General features: G+C 39.9%; 1 pseudogene; it reads left to right on the plus strand.

Moving 5' to 3' along the window:
- Positions 1-5662, plus strand: part of LOC138164134 (short transient receptor potential channel 7-like) — a 38132-nt pseudogene extending 32470 nt beyond the window's left edge.
- The last annotated feature ends 892 nt before the right edge of the window (positions 5663-6554 follow it).

The raw sequence follows: 6554 nt of genomic DNA on the forward strand, positions 1-6554 counted from the left end.
TCTCTCTCTCTCTGTCTCTCTCTGTCTCTGTCTCTCTCTGTCTCTCTCTTTCTCTGTCTCTGCCTCTCTCTCTGTCTCTGTCTGTCTCTCTCTTTCTCCCTCTCCCTCTTCTTCTTCTCCTTCTTCTTCTTCATCTTCTTCTTCATTTTCTTCTCATTCTTCTCCTCCTCCTCCTCCTCCTCCTCCTCCTCCTTCTTCTTCTTCTTCTTCTTCTTCTTCTTCTTCTTCTTCTTCTTCTTCTTCTTCTTCTTCTTCTTCTTCTTCTTCTTCTTCTTCTTCTTCTTCTTCTTCTTCTTCTTCTTCTCCCCCTCCTCCTTCTTTTCATCTTCCTCCTCCTTTTTCCAAGAGAAAAGCAGCTAGTAACTTCTGTAATAGTAATGGAATTTAAAGATCCCCCTGTATTGGTTTGGTTTTTGGATTGATTGTGTTAAAACGCAGAGCTTGGGAATCCCACTTGTGGGATGGACTTGTTGATGTGAAAAGAGAGGGCTGAACTGGGAGGAGCTAGTGACATAAATTTAGAGAGACATAAGAAAAGAGAGAGGCAGAACTTTTTGGAAGCAGCATCTTGGAGGCAGAGAGGGAGAGGATTGCTAAGGGCCAGTTTGAATTGCCCAGGACTTTTGAGAGCTGCCACCCAGAGCTGCCAAGGACTGAGGAGACATGGCTGTTATGCTGGTACTTTATCTGTTTTGATGTTGTTTTGCCAGATTTTTTCACTTCTGTGCACTGGTGGAGGACAGTGCTGTTGTTGCAGAGGTCCTGGAACCTGGCTGTTGGTTCAGAAGCTCTGAAGAAGGATTTTCTTGTTGTATGTTTACAGAAATCCTGGAAGGGGGTTTTGCTAATGTTTTCAGGGTCCTAGGACCGTTCTACAGACAGAGAATGAATTAATGAAGACACTGGAAATGTATCTTATGGCCTTGCTAAGCTTTGTCTCCCCAGGAACACCTGAGATTGCATTCTTTTCGATTTTTAAAGTAACTAAGTCACTTTATTGGGATGTAAATGGTGGTAGTATTTTTTGGTGCAGATTATGAAAAGGTCAGATAACCAAACTATGCATGCACTCAAAGACAGTAGGAGTAATGCCTACAGTTCATTACTTCTTTCAACTTTCTCATACAGTCTCTAAGTGAGTACTGTATCCACTGAGGTCTGTCTCCACTCGGCCACATAAACTCAGCAGGATACATTCTATTGCATACATCATCAGCAACTAAAGCTAACAGATTGGTCATATTGTTACCTCTTGCCAAATGAAAATCTCGAAAAGCTTACTCAACAAAAGGATTCTAGCAAATGCTTATAAATTTCAAGTAGTCCACTCTATCACTTCCTAGCAGCCCCTTTGTTGCTGATTCTTACCATCTAAGACACTAAGGATTTTCCCATCCTTTGGGTGAATCTGCTCAAATTATCAGTAATCTCCTATTGAGTGAAATCCTTAAGTATCTCCTTAAAAACTGCTTCCCCTCACTGACTCTCCTGCCTTCTCAGTATGGGGTGAGCTTCTGCTCCTGTAGCATCTTCCTCTTGAAACAATGTATCACTCTCCTGACAATCATCGTCATAGCAACTAGGCTCAGACTCTACCAAAGCTGTATGAACTTTTCTCCTGTTACTTTTTTGCTTCTTTTTCTGAAGCAAATTTACAACAGCCCTCTGCTTGCAGAGACTCTCCAGTACTCTCTCCTTCCACCTGAGTTTCATCTGAGACTACTAAAGGCAGGCTCGAATTCTGGCACTTACTCTTGTAACAGCTTCTCTCTGCTTTTACACACAATACAGTAGCCTGTTAGTAAAACCCAGCCTCTTCTACTCAATGCCTTCAGCTCTCTCCCAGGTTTTATTGGTATTCTTTGCAAACATGTTTCTAAATCTCTAGGTTCCCCCTGCTGTAGCCTCTGTTCCCAGTTTTCATATAAGAATACACATGTTTCTGTGAGAATGGGCCTGGGGGCTGTGAGCAGGTAGAGATAGTAAATAGGTCCCCATCACACGGACACACCTGCTGTTTCTGTGGGAACTAAGAGTTCAGGGACACACCTGTTGTTCCAGTGAGCAATGAGGCATATATGAAGAAGTTAGGACATTGGCAGGGAGGCTAGGTAGGTATAGTGAGTTTGCTGTTCAGTGGGGCTGGGCCCGTAATGAAATTAGACTATTGGGGCTTTATTGGGATTCCATCAATCCCATCCTCATTGCCAAATATAACTCTAATGCCCATGGCGGCTGTGAATATGCTGGTGTAGTACTGAATCACAAAATATAACAGACTCTTCATATTAAATACAAAACCAAAACATTTATTCAAATGTCAGAAAGCCAAATCCGAACACCAGAAATTTAAATCCATCATACCAAGAAATTGGTACTCATAACCAATTTAGAGAGCACCAATTTCCCCAAGCCTTCCCTCCATCAGGTCTTCAAAACAAAACAGACTCCCTTAAGCAAAAATGCCCCTCTCTCTTACACTAGCTATTCTTCCTCTGCTCTGACTACTCCCAGCTCTTCTTGTACTCTCCTCTGTTCCTTCCTGTTCCACCCTTTCTGTTGTACCTTTCAGCAAGCTTCTCCCACTGTGGGCTCCACGTGATTACATTTGACCTATTAAAGGGCAGGGAAGATTTTCAAATTCCCATAACCATTACATCCCCTCCATCCCCCACACCCCCATCTGTGGGCCAAGAGCTCTAAAAGCAGCCACTGTCAACCACTACTGTCTCTGCCACCCCGGGGCTAGGGCCAGACCATGCTCCTTTCACACAAATACAACACACCTTTCCTACTGACCTTTTAAGCTGTCTTTGGGATTTGTGGGTTGAAAAGTATGGAAACTGCCTCAGCTGCAAGTGATTCAGTCCCCTGAAACCTGGTCCAGGCTTGCTGGGGGGCCCAGTGAGTGCTGGTGAAGCCAACATATTGGTCTGTGCTCCTCTGCCAGTCTGTCATTTTGTGCGTTCTGCTGCTCTAGAGTTTGTTTAGTCATTTTTGGAGGTATTTGGGGGGACTTGGGGGAAAGTTCAAGCAAGTCCCTGCTTTTACACCACCATCTTGCCTCTACCCCCTCAAGTTCTATAGGTTTCTTAGAAATGAGGCCTTTTTCAGAGGAACTGTGTGCAAGAAGCCCTCTCCCCATTTTCTTGCTTTTCTTCTCATTTTAGCTGCTTTGTCTTTATTTGTGCAGAAAAATAATAGTTTTGTGAAATCAAAATTATCCCTTTTATTTTCTGTATCTCTCATTATCTCTATCTCTTGTTTGGTCAGCAATTCTTCCTCTGTCCATAGATTGGGCAACTAACTTCTTCAATTCTCCACTAATTTAGTTTTGATTTCATTCTTATATTTAAATTATGCACCCATTTTGAGCTTATCATGGTGTATGGTTAAGATGTTGGTCTGTTTCTATTTTCTGCAAGACTGCTTTCCAGTTTTCCAGAAGTTTTTTTTTTTTTTAATAATGACCTTATGGCCCCTATAGATGAGATCACTGGGTTCACCAAATATTAAATTACTCTCTGGTCATTATCTGCTATATTTGTGTACTTAATCTGTTCCACTGATCAAACTCTGTCTTTCTTACCCAGTTCTAAATTATTTTGTATAGTATATATTTGTAGTATAGTTTGAGGTATGGCACTGGTAGGCCCCCTTCTTCTCTTAATATTGTTGACCTTTAGTTTTTCCAGACGAATTTTGTTATTATTTTTTCTTGCTTTATTGAGTCATATTTTTGGTAAATATGAATGGAATTATATAGGCAAATTAATTTGGGTAATATTGACATTTTTATCATATGATCTTAGATTACCAATGAGTAATTGATATTTTCCTATTTATATATGTGTGAAGTGTTTTATAATTGTGTTCATATATTTTCTGGATATACCTTGTCAGTTAGATTCACAAGTATTTTATATTAGCTGTAGTTATTTTAAATGGAATAATTCCCTTCTCCCCCCTGCTGGGTTCTGTTGGTAATATAGAGAAAAGCAGAGATTTGTATGGGTTTATTTTATATCACCTAGAACACAATAAGCAATTAGTAAATGTTTATTGATAGATTATTATACTGAAACTGTAATAAAGGTTAGATTAGTTTTTTTTTGTTTTGGGTTTTTTTTTCACTCTTTCGACTTCTCTAAGTAAACCACATCCTCATTACTTATGCTTATTCATTCCACTTCTTTTTCTTGCCTTATCGCTATAGCTAGCATTTCTAATACAATATTGAATAGTAATGGTGATGACAGACATCCTTGCTTCTCTACTGATCTTATTGGAAAAGCTTCTAGCTTATTTCCATTCTAGATAATGCTTGCTCTTGGTTTTAGATAGACGGTACTTATCATTTTAAAGAAAACTCCAGGCAGCAAGGCCCGGATGATGACATGGGGAGGTGCACAGAGGCCCAGACAGCACAGCATGCGGAGGCCCAGAGGAGGCCTGGTCAACATGGCAGCAAGTTGATCCACCAACCACAAGGGCCATTCCCAGGCTTATCACTGCAGGGCTGGGATCTGACAGAGCTGGGTAAGAGACAAAAGCAGGGCCCATGGCAGTGGAAGCTGCCACTCCTGGGACTACCAAAACACAGCCTGGAAATTAAAAAATCACCTATCTGAATTTCCAGGGACCAGGACGGCAGAGTGAACCCCAACTTCTTCGACTTTGACCCTCTGACCCTGAAAACACAGTAATTATTGTCCCAGAGCAAAATTTTAAACAGTAAAGGCTTGGGAACCCTAGAGGAAGGGCATGGCTAAGGCCCTGACTTAAAATGGGAAAATAACAGACTGCTAAGACAAAAGACTCTAGAATCCTATTATTGTGAGTGGGAGGAACCAAATTCAGAAGCAGACAGTATTGACTCCACATCCACAGCTGAAGCCTCAACAGGGAATATGAACTGGTATCAAGCACAGAAAACATTCTTAGTTGAGCTCAAAAAGAACTTTGAAATCCAAATTAGAGAGGTAGAAGATAAAATGAATAATTCTTTTTTTTTGAAGGGGGAAGGCAAGGCAATTGGTGTTAAGTGACTTGCCAAAGGTCACACTGCTAGTAAGTGTTAAATGTCTGAGGCTAGATTTGAACTCAGGTCCTCCTGTCTCCAAGGCCAGTGCTCTATTCACTGCGCCCTGTAGCCACCCCTAAAATAAATAATTCTTTTAAAATCAAAACTACGAAATTAGAAAAACATTATAATGAAGAAAACAGCTCCTGAAAAAGAAAAATGTGTGAGCTAAAAATGAAATCTAAACAAAAAGAAAAGGAGCTAAAAAAACTAACTGAGGAAAATAAGTCACTAAAAAGTAGAATCAACCAAATTGAAGCTAATGACTCTATGAGGCACCAAGAATCAGTCAAACAAAACCTCAAGAATAAAAAATTTGTAAAAAAGGTAAAATTTTTCAATGAAAAAATAACTGACCCAGAAAACAGATCCAGGAGAAATAATCTGAGAATTATTGGTCTACCAGAAAATCGTGATGAAAAAATGAGCCTGGACAACATCTTCCAAGAGATCATCAAGGAAAACTGCCCTAAGATCCTACAACCAGAGGGTAGAATAGAAATCAAGAGAATTCAGTGGACACCTCCTGAAAGAGATCCCAAATTGAAAAGTCCACAAAATGTTGTAGCGAAATTCTAAAACTGTCAGGTAAAGAAGAAAATATTGCAAGCAGCCAGAAAGAAACAATTCAGATATCTCAGTACTACAGAGAAGATTGCACAGGATCTGGCAGCTTCTACATTGAAGGAATGGAAGGACTGGAAAATGATATTTTGCAAGGCAAAAGAGTTCAGGTTACAACCAAGGATCACCTATCCAGCAAAACTGAGTATAATCTTCCAGGAAAGGAGATGGTCATTCATGATATAGAGGACTTCCAGACCTTCCTGATGAAAAAGCCAGAGCTCAATGGAAAATTCAACATCCAATTACAAGACTCAAGACAGATATAGAAAGGTAAATAGGGAAAAAAACATCCTTACACACACACACACACACACACACACACAACTTGTTATTTAATAAGAGCAAACTGTTCACATCCCTATATGGGAAGCTGATAACCTGGTAATATTGAAAATTCTATACTTATGGTGATATCTAGAAAGGATCTAGATAAATAGAGGGTTTGGGTATAAATTACATAAAATGATTATAAAAAAACTTATTAAGGGCTGCAGAGGGACTGCAATGGAAGAAGAAGAAAGAATGAAGCAGAAAAGGATAAATTATGCCACACAAAGTAGCAAAAAAGCCTTATAGTAGAGGAAAAGAAGGGAGGGACATCAACATTATATAAGCTTTGCCCTTACTGGTTCTGGTATAAGGAGGGAATAACATAATCAGTTAAGTATAGGACTCAATTGAGAAGAGACATATAACCTATCATAATAGAGAGAAAGAGGGGAGGGACAGGAGTATTGCATGGGATCTATTCTTGTCAATCTTGGTTCAAGGAAGAAATAACATACTACACTAAGTATAAAAATCCTTCATACTCTACAGGTAGTAGGAGTAGGGAAGGGCTGCA

Source organism: Petaurus breviceps, unplaced genomic scaffold, assembly GCF_028583685.1.
Source record: "Petaurus breviceps papuanus isolate PSGF00001 unplaced genomic scaffold, PetGlider_PUasm1.0 189, whole genome shotgun sequence".
NCBI classification, from domain to species: domain Eukaryota; kingdom Metazoa; phylum Chordata; class Mammalia; order Diprotodontia; family Petauridae; genus Petaurus; species Petaurus breviceps.